Here is a 15,252-nt window from a genome sequence, read left to right as displayed (position 1 = left end):
ATGTCTTTCAGGGGGAATGGGTTGTCCCAGGCAACTCAGGCTGGCCTTGAATTGCTATGTAGCCAGAAATTACCTTAAAAATGATCCCTCTGCTTCTGCCTTCTGAATGCCAGACTTAGGGGCTTCTTTGGCCATGCCCAGTCACTCTGTATTTCCTTATTTGACACTAGCTACGCACGTTGATTTTAGGCAAGTTTCTTCCTCTGAAGAATGGAGATGAGAATGGCTACCTCCTTACCTCATACTGCTACGAAAATTAATTGCTGGAATAGGCGTGCCCCTGGGGGGAAGCTCTATGCACTAAACAGATGTGGAGCATGGTAATCGTAGAAACACTAGACCCTAGCAACAGAAAGAAAACTTGATGGACATGAGAATCAGCTGGTCATTTCACCCAGGTGTGTCATGAGCCAGCCCTTGTCCCAGAAGGGAGTCTCAGTGTCCAGGGACACCAGCACCATTCCAGCCTATCAGGTCCTGTTTCTCACATCTTGTTGTTTGCTTATGTTTGGGTCTCTGGTCTCTTTTGCCCAGTGGAAAGTGTTGCTGAGAGAGCAGAATAAAAATGGCTTTGAGTAAGCCCATTTACCGTGCTGTATGAGTCTTTTTTTCTTGCTGCGTTCACTCCTCTAGAAACTTCCATAATCAAAATGTTGCTCATCCACCTCAGCTTTTTTCCACAGAGAAGACCATAGAAAGGGCAGAGATGGGGCTAGAGAGTCCCCCATTGCTAAACTAACTTATTATCTGACCTGCGAGGCATTTAAAACATTAGTTCAGCTAAAGTCAAAATAAGATGATACTCTTATCAGTGGGATCTACAGGGTTAAGAGGGGCTCTGAGTTTTGTTGGCCCCTAGGGCCCCAATATGGGACAGTTCTCTTCTTTAGAGCATTTTATAACATCTGGACTTGCCTTCTCCCCGTGGTAAATCTCCACTGTCAACTTGTCAACCACAAGAGAATCAAAACTTGAGGGATTATCTCTATTAGGTTAACTGAGATGGGAAGACACACCCACTGTGGGCGGCACCATTCCTTGGGCAGGGTCCTGGAGTGAATGAAAAGGTGAGCAGAAGGGAGAAGAGAGCTGAGCATGTGTGTGCACAGACACATACATACACACACACACACACACACACCCCTTACTTCCTGAGGAAGGAATGTAACCAGCTCCCCCTCCTCTGGATCCGGATGCTGTGACTTCCTTACCTTGAGGGACTGTATCCTCCAACTGGGAGCCAAGAACAAAGCCTTTCTCCCAGTGTCTTCTGTGGGGGAATTTCACAACAGGAAAAGGAAGTGGGATGCCCTCGCTCCTAGCACATCATTCAATGAGATGAGCGGCTGGAGCACAAAGTGGGGTTTACTGTTCATGTAACTGCAAAACTCGAGGGAGAATGTTGAGGAAGACTAGATAATGGTGTGCTGGGTTGCTGGAAACATTCCCCGACATTTCTCATCCCCAGCTTGTTGTGTTTGTTATAGGTTCATAGCGATGAGCTTGCGGCCAACAGCTTTGGACTTTCCCGAATGTCTTACCACCACCCATGGAGCTAAAGCGTTTGCTTCCATAGTTACTGGGTGGGAGGAGAATTAACTGTACAAGATAATGTACAATTGGTCAGGAACAAAAACAAACAAGAAAGTCCATAGACTATCCAACCATCATCAAGCAGGTGTGGCCACTGCAGCGAGGAGTATGTAAGCCTCTCTCTCCTCCCCCAGCTTTTGGAACACCGGGGCTGAGTGTGAGGTTAGTGCCAGACAATCTTCACAGATGGAGGGTGTGGAAAAGGTGACTCCCCAGAGAAAAACCAGAGAGCATTTACCAGAAGGAGAGACAGATGCTGGGCGGAAGAACTCAAACTCTGTCCACACCGGGCCTTCTGTTCTAACTACACCTTCCAAGAGCAGAGTAATCAAACAGCTTTCAAAGCCATTTCCCAACTCAGTAGACTCTCCTCTCATCCAGCCTGCATTCCCTGGGCACTTACTCAAGCATGGAAACCGGACTCAGCTTTGAAATTCAAATCCCACTAAGGGAGAACCCAGGAAGTCTGCTCACCCCCATGAGGGACAGAGGCAAATGCGAGTGTAGAAGGAAGCCATGGAGGGGGCACACAAAGGGCTCCGCAGATGGGCGAGCTGGCTGCCTGCGAGGGGCTGGCGGTTCAGGGAGCACAGTTCCTCTGTGCATTGACTCGCTCGCTCGCTCGGGCTGATGTCTTGAGGCAGCCCTGTCCCTACCCACAAGTTATGGGCAGAAGCAGATGCAGACATAAAAATCGCTGGCCTCAGCTCCTGGATCAGCAAATTAGCTCTGGCAAACGGCAGGACAGCTGCAATCAGCAAAACAGCTCCCTGCACGAATCTTGATATGTAACCCTAGACCCAGGCTTCTAAATATAAGAGACGGTTTAGGGCTACCAACTACTTCCCCCGATCTAAAATAGCATCCATATTCATGGTTTACTACCAATCATGAAAAAAAATCCATATTCCTGTCCTTTTTAGGCCCTAGGGTTACTCTAAAAGTGGGTGCCTGAGTCTCGACACTTAATTCCTGTTCTTCTGAACACAGAATTATAGATACCATTCAAGTGCTACTTAGCATCACAGGAAAGTCTCAGGCAGAAGAAACCCCCTCCCAAACACTGGTTGTCTCTTATCAGAGGTGAGGGGAAGCAAGCGTCTGAGTCTGTACCTGTTTCCAAAGGCAGACGAGCGTGCGGTCAAGCTGATGTTAACTGGGCCGCATATTCTCCCCATGTCTAGGCGGTTCCCAGTCCACACCCACACAGTAGGCCACACATGAGACCCAGCAATTCCACTTTTCCCAAGGAGGCTGCTGCTCCTGACGCTGCCTCAAAGTGCTCACTACCGGGTGGGAGAAGGGGGTGACACAGAATTTACGGAAACAGGAACAAGTTGTTTGACTGCCTAGAAGGGCAACAAATGGCCTGATGAACAGCATGGAAGAGGACCTCGTACAGATTGCTACACATAAAGAATAAAAGAGAAGATAAAATTCTGATGTCTAAAGAAAAAAAAAACCTAAACTGGGTGAGTGGTGGTAGCACATGCCTTTAATCTCAGCACTCAGGAGGCAGAGGCAGGTGGATCTCTGTAAGTTCAAGACCATCCTGGTCTACAAAGCAAAGTTTCAGGACAGCCAGAGCTGTTACACAAAGAAACCCTGTCTTGGGGGGGGGGTCCCTTTAAAAAAATTCTGACATCCATCAAAACAATTCACTTCTTGTGGTGTTGTAAATCCCAAACTATGCCAGCACTCAGGAGTCAGACGCAGGTAAGCTTGGGTCGCACAGTGAGACCCTGTCTGAAATAAATAAAAATAAATCAGTACACAAATAAACTCCAAGCTTTGATGCTGATCTTCACTGCCATTTAGAATCACCCGAGACTGGGGAGCCGGCCGTTTGGGGTGTCAGGAGAGTGTTTCTGTGTTCCCAGAGCTGACAGGAGCAAGCTCACCTGAGTGTGGGTGACATCATCCCATAAGGTGGTCCCTCCTCAGCCATGAAGTAAGCAAGCAGCTCCCCTCCGACGTGCTCCTGTCATCATGATGTTGTGCCCAAGTCCCCAAAGCCAAACAATCATGCTGTGAACTCTTGAAATAAACCCCACCTCCTTAGGTGGTTTCTATCCAGTATTTTTTTGCCACAGTAACAAGAAAACTAACCAAAAGGCAGTGACTCAACCCAAACTTACTATCCTTTGATCCTGGATATCAGGAATCTGAAGTGGTCTCACTGGGCCCAAATCAAAACGTCACCAAGGTAGGATTCCTGCTAAGTCCTAAGTGGTCAGTCTCTTGGCTCCTCTTCTGCTGTCCCTTCTCTCCTCCAGCCCTCTCCTCACCTTCTGACTCCAGCCTGCCTGCCTCCCAGACTTTGTATATGCTGCTCCCTCCGCCCCAACACCAGTCCCCAGGTTCCATATAGGTAGATTTTCTGCTGACTTTATTGCCATCTACAGCACTAGTCACTTGACAGACAATCACCCTGTTTCCGCAGAGCCAAGGGCTGTGGGCTGAGCCCCTGAAACCCTGAGCCAAGACAAACAGTCCCCCTTTTAACTGTTCCCTATTTCTCAGATGTTGGCCACAGAGATGAACTTTGCTGGGCAGTTTTCCTTAGACACCTTCCCTGAGCAGCCAGCTCTTCAAGAACCCCCTCTGCCCACTGGGTTTTGGTGGAAGCCCAGTCACTTGCTGCTCCCGTCCTTCACTGATTGAGAAATGCTCTACAGGCTTGCCTACGGGCTCCATCTTACAGACACATTTTCTCAGTTGGGGATTTGGGGTCCTGCTCTCGGATGACTCTAGTTTTTGTGAGCTGACGTGAAACTAGCTGCACCACTGGCTCTTTGTCAACTTGACACCCGACACTCTAAAAAGTAACCCCTTTTTCTTATTTTTTTTGGGGGGTCATCCCCAAGATCTCATATTTTAAAAGGTCACCAATATAAAACATATTTAAACAAATATAAAACTCTGAGATTCCATCTTACACCTGTAAGAATGGCCAAGATAAAAAACACTGATGACAACTTATGCTGGAGAGGTTGTGGGGTAAAGGGAACACTCCTGCATTGCTGGTGGGAGTGTAAACTGGTACAGCCCCTTTGGATGTCAGTGTGGAGATTTCTCAGAAAATTAGGAAACAACCTACCTCAAGACACAGCAATTCCACTTTTGAATATATATCCAAAGGATGCTCAATTGTGCCACAAGGACATGTGCTCAACTATGTTCATAGAAGCATTGTTTGTCAAAGCCAGAACCTGGAAACAACCTAAATGCCCCTCAACCGAAGAATGGATAAGGAAAATGTGGTACATTAACACAATGGAGTACTATACAGCAGAGAAAAATAATGGCTTCTTAAAATTTGCAGGCAAATAGATAAGAGTTAGAAAACATCATACTGAGTGGGGTAAGCCAGACCCAGAAAGACAATTATCACATATACTCACTCATAAGTGGTTTTTAGACATAAAGCAAAGAGATACCAGGCTACAATTCACAACCCCAGAGAACCTAGACAACAAAGAGGACCCTAAGAGAGACATACATGATCTAATCTACATGGGAAGTAGAAAAGGACAAAATCTCCTGAGTAAATTGGGAGCATGGTTACCATGGGAGAGGATAGGAGGGGAGGGGAGAGAAATGGAGGGGAGGGGAGAAGAATATATAGCTCAATAAAATCAATAAAAAATATCACAAATAGGCCGGGCGGTGGTGGCGCACGCCTTTAATCCCAGCACTTGGGAGGCAGAGGCAGGCGGATCTCTGTGAGTTCGAGACCAGCCTAGTCTACAAGAGCTAGTTCCAGGATAGGCTCCAAAACCACAGAGAAACCCTGTCTCGAAAAACCAAAAAAAAAAAAAAAATCACAAATATAAAACATATTACAAACCTAAAAGTCCCACAGTCTTTACCAACTCAGACACATTAAAAGTTCAGTTTGCCGGGCGATGGTGGCGCACGCCTTTAATCCCAGCACTCGGGAGGCAGAGGCAGGCGGATCTCTGTGAGTTCGAGACCAGCCTGGTCTACAAGAGCTAGTTCCAGGACAGGCTCCAAAGCCACAGAGAAACCCTGTCTCGAAAAACCAAAAAAAAAAAAAAAAAAAAAAAAAAAAAAAAAAAGTTCAGTTTTTTAAAAATCGCCTCTTTTAAAATTTAAAATCTCCTTTTAAAATGCAAAGTTTCTCAACTGTGGGCTACTATGAAATCAAAACTAAGGAAATTCTTTCTCACTGCAAGGGGGATGAACCAGGGCACAGCACACTCTGAATACGGCAAAACCAAACCCCAACAGTGTAAAGAACTCAATGTCCAATTATCTGGGATCCCTCACGATTTTCTGGACTTCTCCAAGGACTTGGGGCACTTCTCTGGCTCTGTTCTCTACAGCACACACAGTTGGCCTCTAGGCTCATGCTGGCTCCATTCCACGTGGTGGCCTTGCCACGATACTATCATCTCCAAAATGCTGGGGTCTTCTGCAAATGAGCTGCACTTTCACCAATAGGCTCTCCTGCACTCTCTTCATGGTGAAAAGCCTCAACTTTTCTCTGTGACCCTCACCCTTTCAAGCCAATACCAGCTGGGTGACTCTTATACTACAAACTTTGGCTACCAACATGAGGTACAACCTTAGCCACCTCTGTAACACAGCTCCTGTATGCTGACCCTCAGGAAACAGGAAACACTTCCCAGAAGATTTTATCTCAATGATGCTGGCCTTTTAATTTTCAATTCCAGCTGACCAGCATCAGTTGTCCCAGTAATTCAAAGGTTTTATTTCAGTGGTCCTGGTCTCTAATCACAGCAGATTCTTCAGCTCCAGCTGACCAGATACCTCAGGTTCTTTACACAAATGTCCCGGTAGAGTCTTTGTTTCCCTCTGAAACGTCACCAGCCAGGCCTCCACTGAATGCACTGTTCTCAGCGTTCTGATCTTCCAAGCTGCTACAGAGCAGCCCACTGAGCTCTCAACCTCAGAGGTTTTTCTAGCCCAGGGTTTTAAAGTCCTTCCACAATTCTCCCAAAAACATGGTCAGGTCTGTCACTGCAATAACCTACCATGCTGGTACCAACTTCTGTAACAACTTTTCCCGTGAGCCAGAGGAGATCGCTACATTTCTGCAGGGGGCTTCCCTTTAGCAAAGTGTTAGCAGAAGAAACATCTTGGGCTGGAGAAGAAGCAGACAGCTCTGTGAGGTGGTTGGGAACAGAACAGAACTCAGCTGTAGCGGATCTCCAGGAGAAGAGCAGGATCCCTATATCCTGCGGGGAGACCATCCCCACCAGGCCCCAGCTACAGGTAGCCTGGCTTCTCAATAGTCAGGGCACCTTTCCTTCAGGGCTGAGCTGTCCTATTGCGTTCAACTCCCCCCCTCCCACCAGCTCTACCCTTCCCCCTCAGCTGTCCTATTGCGGCTCTACCCCCCCAGCTGTCCTATTGTGGCTCTACCCCCCCCCAGCTGTCCTATTGTGGCTCTACCCCCCCCAGCTGTCCTATTGCGGCTCTACCCCCCCCAGCTGTCCTATTGTGGCTCTACCCTTCCCCCCCCCAGCTGTCCTATTGTGGCTCTACCCCCCCCAGCTGTCCTATTGTGGCTCTACCCCCCCCAGCTGTCCTATTGCGGCTCTACCCCCCCCAGCTGTCCTATTGCGGCTCTACCCCCCCCAGCTGTCCTATTGTGGCTCTACCCCCCCAGCTGCCCTATTGTGGCTCTACCCCCCCCCCCCCAGCTGTCCTATTGCGGCTCTAAGTATACCCTGGCTTCCCGATAAGTCAGGATATCCCAACACCACTATTGTAACACATTCCCCTGCAGGGCCCACCCTCAGCATGTTCACCTCTGATTCTCAGAGGTCTCGGGAGTTGGCACAAAGATTTTTCATGAACATTCATTGGATGGATGGGTGGACACACGGATGCTGGATGGATACATGGATGATTCCTAGATAACTTGGGAGTTGACACAAAGGTTTTCTATGAACATTCACTGGATGGATGGATGGATGGATGGATGGATGGATGGCTAGATGGAGGGTGGATGGATGGATAATGGATGGGTGGGTGGTCGGACGGATGGATGAATGGGTGGGTGGACGGACGGACGGGCGGGTGGGTAGACGGACGGGTGGGTGGATGGGTGGGTGGGTGGATGGATGTGTGGACGGATGGACAGACGGATGGGTGAATGGATGGATGGGTGGGTGGGTGGATGGATGAGTAAAGGGGAAACAAGAAAATGTACTCGGTTTCTCCACTATCTTGCCATTGTTAACCAACAGAAAACCTGTATTTTAAGCCAAGATGAAGCTAAATCAAAGTATTAGCTGAAAATTCTGTTTCAGAACACACTCACTCACTTTTTATCGCCTTTCACGATGGCTCAGCAGCAGGAGGCAATGAATCTGCATCCTCACAGAAATGACTCCAAGATAAAGCACCTACCAATCTCCTGTCTAGGCGGCCTTTCCCAAGCCTCCTTTGAGTTCAGGGTGCCCTCTAGCGGGAAGCGGCGGGAAAAGGCACTCCAGGATGTTGCTTTGCTGAGTGGCACTGGAAGGAATTGTGTTGCCAAAGTTCTTTCCCAGGAGATGTAACCAGGATCTACTTCTTCTCCTAAGGACCACCAGCAAATCCAGGCACAGTTCAGCCAAAGCTCACTCTGAGAAACCAATGAGTTTATCAGGCTTCCTTACAGAGCATAGATGAGGGGGTCCCTAAGGGGTGTGGCTGTTCCTCCCTCCTCAACTGCCCTCACTTGGAAAGCCTTTACCCAGAAAAGACAAGAATTTCCCTACCCTAATCTTCCCTCTATAGGGGCCCTACACACACACACAGCCCCCTCCCCAGTCACATGCAATGAAGCTGGGCTGCCTACAGCATGTGGGAGGAACCTGAACTGTGCCCACATGGACACCTGTGCCCACATCCTCACCTGTGCCCCCACCCCGCCCCTATATGTAAACAACAAGCCCAGCTGGGATGATCTGCCAAGAGGTGGAGCAGAATGTCCCAAGATGGCGATGACTTCTCTCAGAGGGCATTCGCTCAAACAAAATGGAAAAGAGGCAACAGGAGGCTAGACGTGTGGGTGGATGGGTGGTCCTATGCATGTTTACACATGTGGTTGAACCCAGACAAAAGCAACAGTAAAATGTAAATCAGCCTCAACAGAGTTTTGATGTATCAGTGCTGGGAGCCGGCTCCACAGTACCAGCTGGTAACTATTTGCCGGATCAAACATGCAGAGGAACCACTGGGGGGGTCTCATCTGCCCACCTACGGTCACCCGTGAAAATCACTGTGGTACAGGGGGACGCTTTTGAACCGGACTTTTGCCTGATCACGACGGTGGTTTTTGGTTTCACTGATTCGACTCTAGCCCAGAATGTCCTGAGAGTGGCGCAGAGACAGCCATTCCCACAGCTGTTCCTCAGGAATACAGAATGGAGATAAAGTCATCACATGTCAGTATTATGGAAGACAAAAGGTGCTACAGAGCTGGAGGGGATGGTGAGGGCCTGAAGATGAACTGTTGCTGGCAGAAACAGGAGGAAGGTGAGGGCGTGCTGGTTGCCAGCCTATCTCAGGCTCCCTGTCTCCAGGGACTAAAGCAAGGACAGGGAAGGATGCCCCGGAGGCATCCACGGGGACAGGAACAGGCACATGTGCCTGAACCCATCACACATGCACATACAACATACACACACACTTCAAAACACGTGACTCCATTGTCCGGCTGTCTCCATATTCATCAACAGTGTTTGTTATGTATCCTTCCAGAACTTTCCATCCTCAAGAATGATGATGAAGTGTTAGTCACCGATTGTTTTCTAGGGTCAAATGCTAACCACTTTTCGTGAGTGTTAACAATTTTGTGTTGGGACCACATTCGTGACTGGAGCGCAGTGGGCACCGCACAGGAAGGATTTTATTTGGGGGAGGGAGGTTGAAGAGAGGCCCTGAGACGGATTACTGGGAGTAGGCATGCATTAGAAGAGTTATTGACACCATGGACAGAGTGGCAGCAGCATGTTGGGGCCTCAGAGGAGAGCTCGGTCCCAGCAGCAGGGACAAACAGCGTGGCTATGTGACTGACGTAGCCTCTGTACACCTTTCTGAGGATGAGGGGAGCTTTCAGAGCACAAGTCTGCATCCAGGCTGACTCCCAAGCAGGAGTGGGGCCAGCGGGGCCAGGGTGTGTGCTCACCTTTATATAGGTAGAAGCCCTACTGGCGTCTATATCAACCCCCAAAATTTGGGATGTGTGGAAGCTCTAGCTTGGGTTTATTCCAAACCCCGCCCTCGGGTTGCCAAGCAGCAGGCCCCTCCCCTGGAGTTGCCTCAGTCCAGGCTCCATCCCCTGGGGGCGTTACTCCACCCCTGGAAAAGCCTTCAGTGGCTCCACCCCCAGAGGGCATTAAAAGCCCCCACCTCATTGTCCCCTGGGGCCACCTAGGAAGGCTTTACTCAGATCAAACCTGGATTTATTAGTTCAGTTTGATTGGCTTGTGATGTCAGCGGCAGTGGATTCCCACCAACCAGAGTTTCAAAACTGAATAAACTCACTCCCCGTGGGAGAGACACTGGCGACGAGAAGTCTGTTAGCTAGGGACTCACAGGTTTCTGTAGGCTGCCTGTGGGTACCTGTGAGACGGGAAGGCTGCTGGGTTCTGACTTTACATCCTCAGAAGGACCATGGGGAGAATCTTTAAAAGTAACAGTCGGTGGTCTACACACTTTGTATTTTCTGTTGTCTTGGCAACTGTCTTTCTGTTGCTGTGAAGAGACACAAAGACCACAGCAACCGTTATAAAGGAAAAACATTTAACTGGGGAGGCTTACATTTTTAGAGGGGTAGTCCATCATGATGCCATATGGTGGTATGTAGGCAGACATGATGCTGGAGAAGTAGCCAAGTATCCTACATCTTGGCTCGCAAGGAACAAGAAGTGGTCTGAGACACTGGATGTGGCTTGAGTATATATGAGACCTCAGAGCCCGCCACAACAGTAATGCCAAACCTCCTCCAACAAAGCCACACCTCCCAAAAGAGCTTATGAGAGTACAGGGGCCAATTACGTTCAAACTACCACAGCGACCATCTGCAAAACACCCCAAGCACTTGGGCAGCTCTGAAGCCCACTCTAATTCTTTCTTTTGGAGGGTGACTTTTCATCTCAACGCACACATGAGGGAGGAAGACAGGTACATGCCCCCTTGCTGAGAGCCAAACACAGCTCAGGAACAAACCTCATTGTTCTGTATAAAGTAACAGCCAAAGCAGAAAGGGTCCTAGGAGGGGTCAGCTAAGACATTAGAAAAAAACTAAAACCACTGCTGAGGTTTGCTGCTTCAGCTCTCTTTAGACAACTACTTTGTAGTTCTTAAAAATGTGTGTGTGTGCGCACACATGCAAGAAGGCCAAAAGAGGATGTCCAATCCCCCAGAATTGGAGTTACAGGTAGTTGTGAGCAATCATACATGGATGCTTGGGAACCAAACTCTGGTCTTGAAGAGCAGGGAGTGCTTTTAACCCCTGGGCCATCTCCCCAGTCCCAGACAACTCTTACTTTTTTCATCAGAAGTGACCACACTGAAATAGTGCCCCACTAAAGCTGCACTCCCTACCCCAGCGCATACCAGGCAAGCACTCCCATTGCTCACTCCTGGACCAAACTCATCCATCTCTACCCCTTCCTGACTGCTCACAAAACAGAGAACAGCCACTCAACAATGAGGCAACGCTTTAATCTTCTGTCTCCTGGGAGGGAAAGACCATTGTGTTGTGGCCTTGGTTCAGTCATGTAACATCAACTGGGATCTAAGGTATATGCCACCACCGTCTGGCCCAACAGATACTTTTAGGTATGGTTTCTGTGCTATCTGTTAGGAAAGCCTGAAGGTTATTGGCTTAAAAGTATTCACTTTGGTTGAGGTCCCAATTGAGAGAAAGAGAACCCTACAATGCAACTATTTTGATACTAAATATTGACAAGTGACTTTTAAAAAAGAAAAAGAAAAGGGTAAGTAACACAATGAGCTTGGGCACAGAGCCTTGTCTGGCATGCACAAAGTCACAGATTTGATCTCCAGTACCATAAATAAAAACAAGTGCCACCACATGGATGGAGCTAGAAAACATCATTTTGAGTGAGATAACCCAGACCCAGAAAGACAATTATCACATGTACTCACTCATAAGTAGTTTTTAAACATAAAGCAAAGAAAACCAGCCTACAAATCACAATCCCAGAGAACCTAGAAAACAATGAGGACCCAAAGAGAGACTTACATAGATCTAATCGACATGGGAAGTAGAAAAAGACAAGATTTCCTGAGTAAATTGGGAGCATAGGGACCTTGGGAGAGGGTTGAAGGGGGGAGAGGAGAGACAGGGAGGGGAGCAGAGAAAAATGTAGAGCTCAATAAAATTTAAAAAAAAGAAAGAAAACACCAAACAAGTTCCACCAAAAGTGACCCAACAGAGACACTAAGCAGACATCTATAAATGGAGCGTCCACCCTACCTAGGCTTTCCACACAGGCCAGCGGCTGATGCGAATGTTAGTTCTCCTGTTCATGAAATGTAATATAATACAGCAAGATTCCCATCATTAGTGACCCAGACCTCTGGTCCTCAACTTTATCTCTCTGAGGCCTCCTGGGGTGTACGCTGAAGTCAGTTTTGAGAGTATAATACAGTATTATTTTAGACTATCTCAATCTGTCTTCTAAGGTTGTTGCACATCCATCCAGTGTCTTCATAGGATGCAAGCACAAGCAGACAAACTGAGTCTTAAAATATTCTGAGGTCCATAATGACTAAAATGTGTCTCTTACAAATTTCAGTGTGATTTCCTGGCATTTAATTACTAGCACCATGTTTTTGGCAGAGAATGCTTTATAAACCATTTATCAACTGTTGGGAGTTGGCTCTTTCTACCAATTCGGTCCTGGGGATTGAAGTCAGGTCATCAGGCTTGGCTGCAAAAGCCTTTACTCAGAGAGCCATCTCTCCAGCCAACCCCTCCGATTCTTGGGTTGACTGTTCCTGGTGGGAAGAGGCTAGCGGCTAGCCTATGTATAGTTATACAAATAAGAAAGACATGCCCTTTCCCTCAGACATCACAGTCCAGAGAATCTCAGCACCCACTTACCTGATGCAGCAGGCATCCCTGAGCAGGGTTCATCTGTGCAGCCCCGGGAACTGGACCACCTCATTGACTGGACAGCACTGACATGTGGCGTCTGGCACCATGAGATTGTGCTTTCACCGTTATCTGAGTAAGAGCAGAGACTTTCCTGGCACATGGAAGTGTCTGGCACACACAGACAGGCACCTCCATCGGCCCTGGGCCAGTCTCAGTTGTCCAGTTGTTTCAGAAAAGAACCCACAGCCCCTGGGCTCCCTGCTGCCATGTGAGGTCACTGGAATCACAGAAAAACAGATCACCTGTTCCAGCCTGGCTTACTAATTTCAGCAGGCACACTCAACACTTCTGACTCCACTGAGTAAATTCAGGCTGTTGATCATTAGTTTCAGAAAATCCTCTCTGGCCCTCAGCCCTTCCCTTGCCTACCTGCACCTTTGCCTTCCTGTGGCTCACTCCCCTTCCATGTTGTATTCCTTTAGAATTGGAGCATTTCTTTCTTACTGTTGCTCACAGTCTCACAGGCAGAAAAGGAAAAGTATATAAACACATAAGCTAAAAAGCAAACGTCTTCCTTCTGTCTTTTCCTATTACGATCTCACCTCTCGCCCAGGAGACAATCCTTCCAGAACTCTCCATCTTCAAGGATGATGGCACTAATAACAGTGCTCACACTGTGTTCTAGTCAGATGCTGACCACTTCCCACAGCTGCTCTTCAGTGAGTCACGAAACAGGCATGCAAGATCGGCGTTATTTTTTTGTAGCCATTTCCGAATAAAACCACAGTGGAACTTACTAGATGGTAAAATCAGAATTTGGGCCGGGCCGTGGTGGCGCACTCCTTTAATCCCAGCACTCGGGAGGCAGAGGCAGGCAGATCTCTGGGAGTTCGAGGCCAGCCTGGTCTACAAGAGCTAGTTCCAGGACGGTCACCAAAGCTACAGAGAAACCCTGTCTCGAAAAACAAAAAAAAAAAAAAAAAAAAAAAAATCAGAATTTGGACCCAGGTAGGCTGACGTCAGAGCCCATGCCCGTCTGTCATTTTGTCACTTGGCTTTGGAATTTGGAAGGTTCTGATGGCTTCATACTCACCCACACAATTCTGACTGTTTTTCTTTAAGCATAAAGTGTGTGTGTGTGTGTGTGCGCGCGTGCGTGCGTGTGTTCACCAGCCTGTGGGTGCAGTGCCACAGCACATGAGTGGAGGTCAGAGGACAACTTAAAGAGCTCTGGGGACAGAACTCAAGTTGCCACACTGGCCTGGCAAGTACCTTTACCGAACCATCCTGAGGCCCCCCTCCTCCTCCCACATACACCCATTTTTGAGATTAGCTACCACTGTGTAGCCCAAACTGACCTCAAACTCATGACCAACCTCCCGGAAGCCTCTCTGGTGCTATGATTTCAGGTGTGTCCTGCTACCAGCTACATCCAGCTATTGACTTTTTTTTTTAATGTTTCTTCAATATTCCATAAAATGCCATTAGTCATTCTTGCACCGAAATACTTCTGGTTGTTTTTAATGTCTCCATTTTATCAAATCTAAGAATCTTTTATGGCTAGAAGCATCCAATTTCAAAGAGATAAAATGTCTTATAATACACATCTTAGAATTAGTATAATAATTAGAATCAATGCTTCAAAAAGGCATACTGTACATAAGTTTTGTATGTGAATTTTTATAATAATTCACTAGAAATAAAACTGTCCATAAGAATGAAGATTCATCGCCTTTAATCCCAGCACTTGGGAGGCAGAGGCAGGCGGATCTCTGTGAGTTCGAGGCCAGCCTGGTCTACAAGGGGAGTTCCAGGAAAGGCTCCAAAGTTACAGAGAAACCCTGTCTCGAAAAACCAAAAAAAAAAAAAAAAATGAAGATTCATTTTTTTTACGTAGATACTGTCCAATTCCCTCTAAAAGCCCATATATAGCCGGGCGATGGTGGCGCACGCCTTTAATCCCAGCACTCGGGAGGCAGAGGCAGGTGGATCTCCGTGAGTTCGAGACCAGCCTGGTCTACAGAGCTAGTTCCAGGACAGGCTCCAAAGCCACAGAGAAACCCTGTCTCGAAAAAAAATAAAAAAATAAAAAAATAAAAAAATAAATAAAAGCCCATATATCAATCATCAGGGTCTCTGGTTCCCTTAACAAAAATGTCTCATGTTGCAAATAATATAAAAATAATCCTAAATAAATGTTCAGTGGATGAAATGAAAGACACGGGCTAGCAAATTCAATGCATTAAAAAAAATAAACACATAACGTTTTTAAAAAATGTCGCAGAGGCAGGCGTATCTTTGTGAGTTCAAGACCAACCTGGTCTATAAGAGTTAGTTCCTGGAGAGGCTCCAAAGCTACAGAGAATCCCTGTCTCGAAAAACCAAAAAAATAAAATAAAATAAAAATGTCTGATAGGGTAGAAGGTGAGAATATTTTAGTCATAAGGCTCTTCTACTGAAGCTCTAAGCACTAACGCGTTTTATGCATAATGTGTTTAAAATAATTCCAAGGCTCCTTTTCTTTCTTTCTTTCTTTTTCCGGCTGT

This window comes from Chionomys nivalis, chromosome 3 (genome assembly GCF_950005125.1).
Source record: "Chionomys nivalis chromosome 3, mChiNiv1.1, whole genome shotgun sequence".
NCBI classification, from domain to species: domain Eukaryota; kingdom Metazoa; phylum Chordata; class Mammalia; order Rodentia; family Cricetidae; genus Chionomys; species Chionomys nivalis.
This window is presented reverse-complemented; position numbering follows the sequence as displayed.